The following is a 16,187-nucleotide window of genomic DNA, read 5'->3' as shown; positions in this document are numbered from 1 at the left end:
CTGGTCTCCCAGTCGAACTCCTGAGGTGACACTTTGCATATTAGCCCTTTATATAGAGAGATAGTAGTGGAAGTCCTAGCTCCAGGAATCAGACAAGAAGAAATGAAAGGCATTCAAATTGGAAAGGAAGATGTAAAACTCACTATTTGCAGATGACATGATACTGTATATAGAGAACCCTAAAGATTCCACCAAAACCTACTAGAACTGATCAATGAACTCAGTAAAGTAGCAAGATACAAAGTAAATATCCAGAAATCAGTTATATTTTTATATACCAATTATGAGCTATTAGGGAAACTAAGAAAACAACTCCATTTATAATAACTGGTATTCTTATAAGAATAGAAAATTTGGATGCTCAGTAGGTACACCTGGGATACACGTGTAAATGAAGGTAAGTTTATGTGAGGATATAGTGAAAAGGCAGCCATCTGCAAACCAAGCAGATGTAGTTGGTCATGTAGGCATTGCATGCCTTTGTGAGTGCCTCCCCCTAATAAAAATCTTAGACACCAAGGCTTGGTTGAGCTTCTCTGGTTGGCAACACTTTGCATATATTGCCATACATCATCACTGAGAGAATTAAGTATGTCCATGTTATACTACTGGGGGAGGACAACTGGAAACCTGCACCTGTTTTTTTCTGGATATTGCCCATGCTCTTGTTCACTTACCTGATTTTACTCTGTATCATTTCAATTAAGAAACTATAACTCTGAGTTTAAAAACAAGAATAAAAAGCATTTATTTGAGTAAAAAGAGCTGCAACCCAGAAGATGGAAAATCAGGTAGCAACCCAAACTGTGCTTGAAGAGAACAAAGAAAGCAGGAGCTTATAAAGGTAAAAACCACACTCTGGAACAAAGAATGCTTTTCCTATTGGCTACTTAATCTAATATGATGGCTAATTAAAAAATGATTCTTCAAGTCTGGGTGACATAACTCTGAGGTAAGCATCTACATGAAAACAGGGGAGGGGGTGGGAAGTGAGCAATTTACAGGATGTACTTAGCACAGCAAGCATGAAAGTCCAAAAGTCCAAATGTCATCTGAGTGCAGATGTAAGTCTCACTCACCTAATGATCTCCTGACTCCATTTTAGGACCATTTGATATTAGTGAATCTATTTTAAATATTTTAGTTTACATGGTAGAGGTTGTTATCATCCCTATTTTAGAAATGTAGATAACAGGCACAGAGATGTTAAATAACTGGCTCAAAGTTATATAGTTAATAAATGGCTGAACCAAAGTTCAAACCCAGATATCCGTAGTCATGCACCAGCTCAATATCAGTGGATGTCCTAAAGGAAAGCAACGTAAAGGGAGACACAAATCATTGAGAAGACCCATTGTGCCCAGTAGTACCATCTGATCTTATGCAACAAAGTCATGAGGGTACTCCAGAGAGATCTATGTTCAAATCCTGTTTCATCCCTTACAAACTGTGTGTTCTTGAGCAAGATACTGAATATCTCTGAGCCTCAAATTATTCAGTATTGTTGAGTAGTAGAGCTCAGATGTGCAAATCACCACCAGTCTTGTACACAGCAAGATTATAGTAAATGATATCATTATCATCTACGTTATCTATATTTTTGAAATATCCATTACTTCCACTTCCCCATCCTAATTTAGAAATTAACACCATCCCCATAGCACAGAAGAGGACACAGATAGAGTAAGTAATTTACACAGAACTGACAGAAGGTTAGCCCAGAGCAGGAATTCAAATCCAAAATTTCCCATTGTTCAGCCCAATCATTTGCAACTTTCAGCCTCCTCCGCCAAATTCTTAAATTGTTCTTCTCCTTAAGTCCGCCTTTCTCACCCAAAGAAGAAAGTTATCACTTGTAACCAATGTCATGAAAATTAGACAGATTTCCTGAGTGACAGGATGATCTTCTTGTATTTTCTGGGGGAGATTGGTTCTTGCCAACCAACTGGCAGAGAAAAAGGTGACAGCAAGCCACACAAGTGCAAGTATAAGTGGGTGAGGAAATGTCAGAAACAAAGAAAACTCTTTAAAATATTAAATGCAAACTCATTTACTGGTGGCCACAGATAAGATGGAAGAGTTTACCATTGACAGGAACTGTGACAGTGATGAATGAAACCATTCTGGAACTGTGAAGGAAATTGGCCTCTGAGAAGGGGGGCAGGCATTTGACGGGGAGCAGAAGGATGTTGTGGGTGGGAGAACAGGAAGAGAATGAGAACTACTTATGTGTGGGCTGAGGCATTTTCAGTGACAGCACAAAAAATTTAGAAATAATGTTGCTGTTGGCAACATTAAAAAGCCCAGGCAGGCATCAATTCCCACCCACACCTAGTCCCCCACATTGTAAAATCAGGGAAGCTATGGCTTCAAAGGAAGAATGTGGGGAAAGGGAAAAAATGGGTAAGATGCATTTTGACAAATGAAATTAAACAGGGTCAGCTATCAAATCCCAAAAGGATAAAAAGGATCCCATGGCAGGGCCAGTATGTAATCAGTGAGTGCACAAACTGCTATTTCTCAGCACTTAAGAGAGACTATTAGAAGAACTAAAGAAGTTTGAAAGTCATGTTCCGAGTTCTTTTTACTCCCCAGTTAAAGGACTATGTGCTGCCAGAAATAAAGCAAGCCTGTGTAATAGTTACAACTTTTTAAAAGTATTGAAAGTTGACGGTGAGTTATAGAAATTGATTTGTTTCTTATAAATGAAAATAAGGAATTTTAGCTCACTATAATTCTCTAAAAGCTACTGGGAAGACAGAGAACTCTGTACACTTCATTTTTAAGTACTTGACTATTTTAGTAAGCATAAGCTTGTGTTTCAGGTGCACTTTCCCCTTTATCCCTCAACCTAGCTTTGGTATTTAAGTTCCCCAAATAAAGCTACATTATGTCCCCTGAAATCCTTTCATTCACTCTGCAATCATTTACCACACTTCTACTGGGTGACAAGCATGATGTCAATTGCTATAGAACTGGAGAGTGTGGAAAGAAAAATAAAGCAGATCCCTTGCCCTCAAGGAATTTTAGGGAAACTATTTAGGGAGACAACATCAACAGGCATGAAGCAGGTAAATCCCAATTCAAGGTGAAGTCATGACCAAGTCTAGGGTAAGTTGATATTACAAAAGAGACCTTAAGGCTAGATGGCTAATGGAAGGGACTACAAAATTGCTAGCTTGACAAACTAAAAGAAAAAATTCAAAAGGCCAAGTTCTCTACACTTTTCAAAACTCCTTTAAATAACCTTATGACGTACCTTTTTGCCTTTTAAATTAAAAACTCCATTTCTTGTTTTTTAATAGTTTCCTACTTGAGTGGCCCTCAATCCTAAGCATGCATCTGAATTACCTGGGGAGATTATTAAACAAGCAGACACCTGTTCACTGATTCATTCCATCTAGGTCAGAGACTTAAACCTGCAATTTAAACCAGATTCCTCGCCATGTGAATTTCCCAGGTGGCCAAAGAGAGAGCCACACTTTGAGAAACACTAGTGCTACTCCAACCAAAAATGTACCCATGCTATAAGCCCCTTGATAGCACTAAGCCAGAAGAAATTTAGAGAATAAAAAGACAGACATTTCAGATGTGATCCCACATCCTTGCCACCACCCCTAATCTCTAGCAGAAGAAAAACATAGTCACAAAAACTGGGGGGTTGGGAGAGACATCAAAAACAATACACACACATACATATACACTCACAAATAAGAAGAACCCCAAACTGATATTGAAAAAATGGCCAGGGTTTAGCTCAAAACCCACAAAATTCACATAGGTTCAAAGTCTGACAGAAAAATGTAGCCTTCCATTGCAGCTGGGCTAACTGTCTTGGCTGGAACAGCGGCCTCAGAGCTATATCAATCTAGTAGCAACTAATAAAAGAAAAATATACTTTTAAGTCTCCAAAACCCAATGCATCATATCTGGAACAGCAGAAGCTAACAAATCCATTTCTACCTCCCCTAAGGTTAGAGAAAATAGCTCAGTACTTAACCTATACTTCCTAGGCTTCCCAAATAATCCTCCTAAAGTACAGCTCTGAGCAAAGCACTGACCATTCCAAAGCACACCACTGGCAACCCACTGTCTACTCTATGTAATAAAATGTTGACCTCTTAATCTGACAGCCAAGTGCCTCCTTCATCTGACCCCCAAACAATCTATATTTGCTACTGTTATTTCCAAATTCCATATTCCTATAACACCAGACTATTCCCATTGTACAGACCTATGCTGGACCTTTGCACCTCTACTGGCATAGAACACACTAGTTCCTATACCCAGAATGCCCAAAACTCCTACCCTTTACCCCTGCCTCCAGATACCTCATGGAGACTTCCCCAGCTCCTGCTCATAAGTAATTTCCCTCTAATTGGTGCTTCTACCACATTTGGCATCTCTCTCATGGTACTCGGTACATTCATCTTGTCTATGTATGATTCTGTATTTCTCTTGCCTCTTCTATTAAATTTTAAGCCCCATGAAAGCAGACACCATGTCTTATCCCCCATAGCACCCAAAGCTAAAACTCACTAGATTAGTGAATTATTCTGTGCTGGTATACAAGAGGTTAAACACAGACTGTCATTATAACTGACAGATGGTCTAAGAAAAATCTTTTCATCAGTAGAGCTGGCAATTCTTCAATAAGGACAGACTGAATCTTGCTAATAAAGCATATTTTCTTACGGATACTATAAGATAGTACTCTTTTTTTTCATTTTTCTATGATAAGAATCATTTGAAATTTCTGAGAAATAATAGACATGAGAGCAGCCAAGTTTGATAGTCCAAGCTGTTTTCCACCCATTCTTCACTTAATTTTCATTAACTTTTATTTAAGTCTTAGATTTAGTTAAGATAACACTCTGGGATTTGAGGAACAGGACAATCAATCTTGGTTGAACTATATCTGTGTTGCCCTCCACTCTTATTTAGGCAGAATGTAAAAAGATAAATCCCCCATAAATCAGCAGGATTGTCCAGAACACTCTTAAAGACTCTCCAATGTTATTGTGCCCTCTGGAAACCACTAAACAAGTTGGTGACAGTTTCTCTCCTCAAGGAGATTACACTCTAGCAAGGGCCCCAGAATCAACATATCTATACTGGTGATAAGTGGGCTCTGGGTTCAGGGTTGACCCTAAACACAGGCTTAATGAATAGCTGCCTATACCATGAGGTACAAGAGCCAAGGAAAATGTCTCTACATCAGCTTGCCTTAGTACCTGGAATTCCATTATTCCCTAAAGGTAAGGCACTAAGAACACCCATTTAAAATGCAAACTTTCCTAGAGCCAGAAGTTTGATGAATGATTGTATGGATAACTTTTCATAAATATGTAAGCCAGTGAGAAAGTAGGGATCTGCTGAACAGAAAGGAAGCCTAAACCATGGCTACTTCTGAGAGGCGCTTAACACTACTGCCTTGGCCCCCTCTATATTGCTCACCACCATCTGAAATATTTTGAATGCCTTTCGCTCCATCCTCAAGAAGGTCTCAGTCTAGTGAGAAGACAGATACGTAAATAAGTAATTTCAATATAATGGGATAAGTGACAGGATAGAAGTATTCATGGGTGTCACGAAACTCAGATAAGAAACACAGCTCCATCTGAAAGGGTTGGAGAATGCTTCTTAGAGAGGTGGTATCTGAGGTGTTTATTGAAATATGGATGGGAATAGTGTAAACATTGTCCCAGGAAAAATGATTTACATGAACATGGACACGGGCTAGTCTTTTGTGTGCATAAGTGTGTAATAGGGGAGCAGAAACAGAATGATCTGTAAGCCATTGAATATTACTTCAGCATCAAGCAAAAGGATAAAATAAGTAGAGATGAGATGGATCATGGCAAGAGACAGGTCATGAAGGGCCTTGTACATTATGTCAAGGAGGGGAATGAGACAATCAGATTTATGTTTAGGAAAATCAATGGTGACTGTTTAGAATGGACTGAGGAGAGGCAGGACTGAGGAGAGGCACAGAGCACAATTAACTGGCTGTTTCAATAAGCTCAGATACCATCCCTATTGCCTTTCCCTCTTCTCCTCCCCCTGCACACTTCCTTTCTTCCTCACCTCTCTCCTGCCTCCAAACAGTCAGTGCATCAGGCTTTCCCTTGGTCCTTAGTGAATTGCAGGTGGTTGTTTAGGATGGAGGAGAAGTTTCCAATGCTGGGGCTTTTCTTCATGGAATATATTCAACCAACTTGGCATCTAGATGCCATCCAGTGATGGCTATGGTGAGACTTGTAACAGCAAAAATTACCCACTCACTGGGATGATGCTATTACCTGTAAATCTCCTAAAGATTTTCAGATGTCTCCTCTACTCAGTGTGACAAAAATAATTTGAGTCTAAATAAACTCTGCTATTTGACTAGAGCAATAGAGGAGCTTAGAACAGAAGCAAATCCACATTCCTTGTCATTTATCACAGAAGCCCTGTTTTCATTTACCCCTCTATTTTACAAAGCCCTGGTAAACATTTTATTTTTCCTTAATAATTCCTTACTATCTCCCTTTTTGCTCCAGCAAGCTGCCTGCAAGCAGTTTGGCATTTAACTTGGGCACTTTCTCATAATCGATTTTTCACCTTAGATATCATCTTTAACTGCAAAATATCTGAGAAAAAATAGCCCAGGCTGAAGGGTAACACCTTCAGTCTGAGTAATACTGCCATCCAATGATAATCAATAGAAGAGTCTTAAAGTGAAGTTGACCTTGGTCCCATCTCAGCTTGGATGGAGGCATTGCCAATTCACATCCAGTAAGAGGTTCCAGTGACTGTCCTTGAAGCTGACCAAACTTAATATAGTGTTTTCCCAAAATAAAATAAGTCACAGGTACAAGGGCACTCCAGGCAGAGAAGACTTAGATTCTATGATAGCATTCTTTCCTCTTCATAGGTACTTACAAATGGAATCTATTTTGTTGGGCACATTGGACTTGTCTTACCAGATTGAATTAGTGAGGAAGAAAAAGCTAGGAAAAAGAGTGGTTGCCTGTGGACACAAAAAGGCAATTCCAAACAGTCTCTGGAGAAGATGGTGAAGTTCAGAGCCCAGTCTTTACTCCCCACAAGTATTTAATTAGTATTTCCTGCATGCTCAAGCAAGAGCTCACCAGTGCCCCCAGGTTATTATAATCTAGGTGATCTAAGAGATAACACCCATATACAAAAGGCTAAGTGTCCATCCGTCCATCTGACCGGTAACTATGATGCGCACTGACAACCAGGGGGCAGACGCTCAACACAGGAGCTTCCATGACACGCACTGGCCATTTAAATAAAACGGCACCACAAACCCGGTGCCAACAAACCAACACTCAGCTTCCTCCAAGTGGGACACAGGCCCCGCCACCACCCCAGAGGGACACCCCACTAAATAGCAGCCAATGCTGCTAAGACCCCCATGGTGAAAAATGTGGCCCACAGCCCAACCCAGCCCGGAAACAGACACTGTGGGCACCAGGTAAGGTAATGACGTCACATAGCAATGCCTGGCTTCTTCTCCCTAGTGACTAGCCTTCAAGTTTCTTCAGCCCAGGAACCCGACTGGCTTTATAGCCAGGTGCAAACATTTTACAGTCTAACCAAATATTTTCCCATGCTTCATCTCATTTGATCCTCACAGAAGTCCTGGAGTAGGTAGATAGGAGACTCGGTAGAATCCAATTTTCTTTTCATTAGCAAGACGCAAAGAGCGATATTAAAATATTTCTTGTAATTAATTTCCTTTCAGTGTTCATGCATCCATGCACAGAGACACTAGTCTATAATAAAATAACTAGAACTCAATGGCCAACCAACTCAAAAGTGCCAATCAACATGAGATAAGGTTCAAGAAAAGGCCTTCAAAGGTATGATGGATTAGGAGAAAATGGTGAAGTTTCAGGGAGAGGACAAATAACTTTTAAAAAACCTACCATATATTGGATGTTTAGTATGTTTCAGGCACTATGCCCTCACATTATTCCTACTAAGCAAGTATCAGTATCATTCCCCATTTTACAGATGAGAATCTGAGGATCAGAGTACTTCAATTACTTGCCCAAGCTCACATAAGGTGATATTTAATAGGGCCAGAAGTCAAACCCAAATCAGCCTGACTCTAGAGCCCATGCTCTTAAATATTTGTCTTCACTGGTATTAAGGGTTAACACAAATCTGATACTAAAAACTCCTAAATGGCTTCTTTCTCCTCTGAGCACACAGGCTCCACTAATTGCCAGTAAAACGGAAAGCCACAAATCTCTCCCTCAATTTTGATAAAGTTAGCACAAGTTTCAAACTACATAAAAAGGAAAACAAATCCAAGAATTTTTAGTTCAAGCAGCAATTCTGTTTCTATGGAAACATGTAAGGGCAAACTGTAGGAACTACAGCATAGGCAGGCTTCCCCTCCACCCTATGAGCCGCAAAGCTATTTTTCCCTTTAAAATAAAGGAATTCTATGTATACAAGCCATTATGGCTGGAACATTGGGGGATTGTTGGAAAGGGAGGGATTTACAATGGAATTATAAGAACAGCTTGAATTTAACAGAGTTCCAGGCCAATTGAATTATTTTAGTTAACTCGGGCCTCTCCTTTGATATATCAAGTTTCTTTGGTGTATAAATATAGCCTCCTCAATCTCCACTAATAAAGTACCATAAGATGTTATTATTTGGTGGATAGTATGGGGCTGATTTGTGCCTGAGCTGAGTCATCTTCAACCTCCCTATGAAAGAACCAACTCTCAATTAACCAGACCCAATTAAATGGAGTCCTGAACTAACTGCATCCACTTTTTGCAGAGAGAGTACCCAATGATAAGAAAAAAAAAAAAGTATCACAGAAATTTTGTACCATATGAGTATATTGGGGGGGGGGATCTGCATAACTCTATGACTTTGGACAACTCCTTTATACTCTCTGTTTCTCTATGTCTTGTTGGCAGGATTAAATGAAATAACTCACGTTGGGTGCTTCACACAGCACTTGAAACTTAGTAAGAATTCAATAAATCTTAGCATATATTTATACTATTTTAGTCCATATGGTCACCCAGAACCATTTTCCAGGGAATATTTGGTGTGAGTCCCCACCTACCCCTCACCTTCTCCATCCCCATTTCCAAGAGTAGATTGTGCTCTCTGTTAGTCGGAACAATGTCCCTAATGTTTAGTAAGGGCTTTATCACACAAAAATCTTGCCGAAACCGGTTTGGCTCAGTGGATAGAGCGTCGGCCTGCGGACTGAAAGGTCCCAGGTTCGATTCCGGTCAGGGGCATGTGCCTGGGTTGCGGGCATATCCCCAGTGGGAGATGTGCAGGAGGCGGCTGATTGATGTTTCTCTCTCATCGATGTTTCTAACTCTCTATCTCTCTCCCTTCTTCTCTGTAAAAAATCAATAAAATATATTAAAAAAAAATCTGACATTACTTTCTGAAGCACAAATGAGAGTTCAAACATTTCTAAATATCTGGAAAGCAATTAAGCCAAAACAACATTCAGGTTTGATTTTCCTTCATATTTTTAATCTCATTGCCACTTATTCACCCCAAAAGAACCAATCTAATTCAATATGCCCATTGAACAACACAGTCTCTATAACAGTGTGTTTGTTTTAGGTGCAATGCAGAAACAGATAGGTCTATGATGTTCTCTATGTATAGCATCATGACCAATTAGGCACTTAATTTGGCACCACTTCCTGATGATGATAATTATCATTATTATACTTACTACAAGTCTGAGGCAAAGTTGTTCAAAAGGCAAGTTTTTTTTTTCTAGTCTCAAACACTCATTGGACACTTTTCTTTCTGGTGTTTTCCTTCCTTGTTTCCTTGGGTGACTAGTACCCCCAACCTCTCACACCCATTCACATTGAGGTATAGAGTACCAATGACAGTTAAAAGTGTATTTAAAGAGATAGATAGGATGGATGTTCCTCAGATGAGTTTGAAACATCACTAAAAGTGTTCCAAGAGATGTAAAAAGATCTCTGAGAACTCCTAATATCATACCACCTAGGCATGTTTTCCTCCAAAGTAAGAGGAACCCCTTTCTTTCAGTGGTAAAACTAAAGTATAAAACTGCACAGGATACTCAGAATTTATCAAGGACTGATTACTATCAAAAGGGTCTAGGACAAAACTAAACCAATTATGTAGATGATGGCACCTGTTTACCTGATGCAATGTAAGGAAAACCCAATGGTCATCAAGGGCAATTAGAAATAAGTTATATAAGCGATATGTTAAATCACTCAGAACCATGCAAACCATAGTTCAGATTTTCCTGTAAGTTACCAAGCAAAGAAACTGCCCTGGTAATATGGTGCACCACATAACTACATTTTGATTTGAAAGACTGGAAGAAAAGGAAACTCAGCAACAGTTTGAAGATAAGACCACAACTTGTGAGGGAGGTACTAGGTTTGCTTGCTTTCCTTTTTCCTTCCTTCATTCATTCCTTCTAGCAGTGGGGAAAACAGGGTAAGATGACAACAAAAGAGAATACTGCTTCACAGTTGGTTTCAGATCAGCCCTGCCCTGGACTCAGGTCTCCTTTCTCAAATTAATGTACTGCCCACATGCTTTCATTCTTTACAAATTCACCAAATCCACTTAATACAGTTAAAAATCTCCAGCTGAGTTTCTATCAGCGCTCTCTGTGGAAAGAAGATACCAAATGAAAGTAAAACTGTATATATATAGCCCCATTGAGGGTGAAATATTTGGATAATGTATTGAACATTTCAAATACCTTCCATTTTCTGCTGAGGCAGCTGACTTGCTGGGAACATGTTCTCTGCGGAGTAAAAAGTTAAGTGCTCTATTCCAAATCCTCAGTGGGACAGTGAGCTTGACATAACATCAACTAGAGCAGTGATGGAGAACCAATGACATGCGTATCAGAGGTGTCACGCGAATTCATTTTTTTTTTGGTTGATTTTTCTTTGTTAAATGGCATTTAAATATATAAAATAAATATCAAAAATATAAGTCTTTGTTTTACTATGGTTGCAAATATCAAAAAATTTCTATATGTGACATGGCACCAGAGTTAAATTAGGGTTTTTCAAAATGCTGACACGCCGAGCTCAAAAGGTTCGCCATCACTGAACTAGAGGGAGCCAATTAGCACAGTTTTTTACCATAACACCCAGTGTATCTTCCTAATTCAATGGGGTTCAGGCACTGAATGGGGGGAAGGGGAAAGAATGTCAGAGTCTGCTGACTTTGAAAGACCCCCTTTTGAAATAAGTCAATATTATTCATTTTCTCAATATGTCTATAGGTAGAGTATTATTCCTGTCAATGACACGACATTCATTTAGCTAATGTATGCATAGTTTCTAGATGATCGAAAGCATCAAGAGCAGGAGTTTGAGAAAGTATCCCAATTATATGCATGGTTTAAAAATCAATTGGATAATGCTCTCCAGTTCCATCCATGCTGTTGCAAATGGTGAGAATCCCTTCTTTTTTACCGCAGCATAGTGTTCCATTGTGTAGATGTACCAGAGTTTTTTAATCCACTCATCTGCTAATGGGCACTTAGGCTGTTTCCAAATCTTAGCTGGGGTGAATTGTGCTGCTATGAAGATAGGGGTGCATATATCCTTTCTGACTGGTGTTTCTAGTTTCTTAGGATATATTCCTAGAAGTAGGATCACTGGGTCAAATGGGAGTTCCATTTTTAGTTTTTTGAGGAAACTCCATACTGTTCTCCACAGTGGATGGAACTGGAGAGCATTATGCTAAGTGAAATAAGCCAGTCAGAGAAAGATAAATATCACATGATGTCACTCATTTATGGAATATAATGAACAACATAAACCGATGAACAAAAACAGATCCAGAGACAGAGAAGCATCAATCAGACTGTCAAACCTCAGAGGGAAGGTAGGGGAGGGTAGGGGTAAGGGGAGAGATCAACCAAAGGACTTGTATGCATGCATATAAGCATAAGCGATAGATGTGGACAACAGGGAGTGACAGTGAGGGCAGGATAGGATGGATGAGGGGACACTGGGAGGATAAGGACACATTTGTAATATCTTAATCCATAAAGGGGGAAAAATAAAAAAATTAATGAACTGTTAGATTCATTAAGAAACAGAGAGAGGACTCAAAATCAGAAAGAAAAGTAGAGAAGTAACCACTGACACCACAGAAATGCAAAGGTTTGTAAGAAAATACTATGAACAACTATACACCAACAAGCTGGACAATGTGGCTGAAAGGGACAAATTCCTAGAAAACTGAATCAGGAAGAATCAGAAAACCTGAATAGGCCAATAACAACTGATCAAATGAAAGCAGTAATCAAAAAAACTCCCAGCAAAAAAAATCCCAGGTCCAGATGGGTTCAGAGTGGAGTTTTACCAATCATTCAAAGAAGAACTAATACCTATACTCCACAAAGTATTAAAAAAAATCCAAGAGGAAGGAATACTTCCAAACTCTTTTTATGAGCTGATCATTATCCTAATTCCAAAACCAGATAAAAACGCTACAAAGAAATAAAATTACATGCCTATATCCCTAATGAACATAGATGCTAAAATCCTCCACAAAATATTAGCAAGTCAGATCCAGCAATATATTAAAAAGATCATAAACCATAACCAAGTGGGATTTATTCTAGTGATCCAAGGCTGGTACAACATTTGCAAATCAATAAACATGATAAATCACATAAATTGAAAGACAAAAATCATATGATCATATCAATAGATGCAGAAAAAGCATTCAACAAAATCCAACAACCATTTTTGATAAAAACTCTCCACAAAGTGGGAATAGGGGGATCATATCTCAACATGATAAGGGCTATTTATGACAAACTACAGCAAACATCATACTCAATGGGCAAAAACTAAAACCATTTCCCCTAAGAACAGGAATAAGACAGGGATGTCTGCTTTCACCACTCTTATTCATACAGTACTGGGAGTCCTAACCATAGCGATCAAACAAGAAGAAATAAAAAGCATCCAAATTGGAAAGGAGGAACTAAAACGGTCATTATTCCCACATGACATGATATTTTACATAGAAAACCCTAAAGACTCCACCAAAAAACTACTAGATTTAATAAATACATTTGGCAATGTAGCAGGACACAAAATCAACACCCATTAATTAACGACTTTTTTATACACCAATAATGAATTCTCAGAAAGAGAAACTAAACAAACAATCCCATTTGCTACTGCAAAATTAAGATACTTAGGAATAAACGTAATCAAGGGGCAAAAGACCTATACTCAGAAAACGACAGGACATTGAAAAAAGAGATAGAAGAAGGTAGAAACAAGTGAAAAAAAATATACGTGTTTGTGGATTGGTAGAATCAACATCATTAAAATGTTCATACTACCCAAGGCAATCTACAGATTCAATGTAATCCCTATTAAAATACCATCAGCATATTTCACAGATCTAGAAAAAAATACTCAAAAAATTTATATGGACTCAAAAAAGATCCTAAATAGCTGCAATAATCTTGAGAAAGAAAAACAAGGTTGGAGGAATCACAATACCAGATTTCAAGTTATACTACAATGCCACCATAATCAAAATAGCCTGGTACAGGCACAAAAACAGGCATATAGATCAACGGAACAGAACAGACATCCCAGAAATAGATACAAGCCATTACACTCAACTAATCTTTGACAAAGGTGGCAAGAGCATACAATAGAGTCAAGGCAGTCTCTTCAATAAATGGTGCTGGGAAAATGAACCTCTAGCCAGGCTCACCAAGAAGCAAAGATAGAGAACCCAAATAAACAAAATCAGAAATGAAAGAGGTAAAATAACAATGGACCCCACAGAAATATGAAGAATCATAAAAAAAAATACTATAAGCAACTCTACTCCAACAAACTGGTCAACCTTGAAGAAATGGACATATTCCTAAAAAAAATACGACCTTCTAAAACTCAGCCAGGAGGAATCAAAATTTCTGAATAGGCTTGTAATTATGGAGGAAATTGAAGCAGTAATCAAAAGTCCCCCAACAAACAAAAGCCCTGGACCAGACATCTTCACAGGGGAGTTTTATAAAACATTCAAAGAAGAAATAAAACCTATCTTCCTTAGACTAGTCCAAAAAAATTCAAGAGGAAGGAACACTTCCAAGCTCTTTCTACGAAGCCAGCATTACCCTAATCCCAAAACCAGATAAAGACACCACAAAGAAAGAGAATTACAGGCCAAAATCCCTCATGAACATAGACGCCAAAATCCTCAAAAAATTCTAGCAAATCTAATCCAGCAATACATTAGAAATATCATTCCCCATGACCAAATGGGATTTATTCTGGGGATGCAAGGATGGTACAATATCTTCAAATCAATAAATGTGATACACAATATAAACAAACTGAGAGATAAAAACCATATAATCATATCCATTGATGCAGAAAAAGCATTTGACAAAATCCAACACCCTTTCTTGATAAAAACCCTCAGCAAGGTAGGAATAGAAGGATCATACCTCAACATAATAAAAGCCATATAGACAAACCCACAGCCAACATCATAGAAGAACAATGTTAAAGGGATCATAATACCAGATATCAAGCTATACTACAAAGCCATTGTTTTAAAAACTGCCTGGTACTGGCACAAGAACAGACATATAGACCAGTGGAACAGAACAGAGAACCCAGAAATCAACACAAGCCATTATGCACAATTTATATTTGACAAAGGAGGCAAGACCATACAATGGAGTCAAGACAGTCTCTTCAATAAATGGTGTTGGGAAAACTGGACAAATACTTGCAAAAAAAATGAAACTAGACCACCAACTTACACCATACACAAAAATAAATTCAAAATGGATAAAGGACTTAAACATAAGATGAGAAACCATAAAAAATCTTAGAAGAAGCCATAGGCACTAAAATAGCAGGCATTTGTCATAGCAATGTATTTAACAATACAGCTCCTAGGGCAATAGAAACTAAGGAAAAAATAAACAAATAGGACTACATCAAAAGAAAAAGCTTCTGCACAGCAAAAGAAACCATCAACAAAACAACAAGAAAGCCCACTGCAGGGGAGAACATATTTGCAAATGTTATCTCCAATAAGAGTTTAATCTCCAACATTTACAAGGAACTCATACAACTTAACAAAAGGAAGATAAACAACCCAATCAAAAAATGGTCAAATGACCTAAATAGACATTTTTCGAAAGAGGACATTCAGAAAGCCAAGCAGCATATGAAAACATGCGCAAAGTCACTAATCATCCTGGAGATACAAATCAAAATGGCAATGAGGTACCATCTCACACCTGTCAGAATGGCTATCATCAACAAATCAACAAATGACATGTGCTGGCGAGGATGCAGAGAAAAAGGAACCCTCCTGCACTGCTGGTGGGAATGCAGACTGGTGCAGCCACTGTGAAAACAGTATGGTGTTTCCTCAAAAAATTAAAAATGGAACTGCCATTTGACCCAGTAATACCACTTTTAGTAATTAATATATCTCAAGAAACCAGAAACACCAATTAGAAAGGATATATGCACCCCTATGTTCATAGCAGCACAATTCACCATAGCTAAGATTTGGAAACAGCCTAAATGCCCATCAGCAGATGAGTGGATTAGAAAACTGTGGTACATCTACACAATGGAATACTATGCTGCCATAAATAAGAAGGAATTCTTACCATTTGCAACAGCATGGATGGAGCTGGAGAGCATTATGCTAAGTGAAATAAGCCAGTCAGTGAAAGAAAAATACCACATGATCTCACTCATTTATAGATAATAAATAATATTATAAGCTGATGAACAAAAATAGATACAGAGGCAGAGAAGCATTGAACAGACTGTCAAACAACAGCAGGAAGGCTGGGGAGGGTGGGGACAGGGGAAGGTAAGAGATCAACCGAAGGACTTGAATGCATGCATATAAGCATAACCAGTGGATGCAAGACACTGGGAGGGGGGTGAGGACATGTGCCAGGGGGTAGGAGAGGCTGGCGGAAGGTCAATTGGTGGGAAAAATGAAACATATGTACTACTATTTGTAATACTTTAAACAATAAAAAAAGAAAAAAATGAAATTTAACCACCCACTTACAGCATACACAAGAATAAACTCAAAATGAATAAAAGACTTAAATGTAAGTCATAAAACCAGAAAAATCCTAGAAGAA

The sequence above is a fragment of the Myotis nattereri genome (genome assembly GCF_964212035.1).
Source record: "Myotis nattereri genome assembly, chromosome: X".
NCBI lineage: Eukaryota > Metazoa > Chordata > Mammalia > Chiroptera > Vespertilionidae > Myotis > Myotis nattereri.
The sequence above is the reverse complement of the archived record's forward strand: the minus strand, read 5'-3'. Positions refer to the sequence as shown.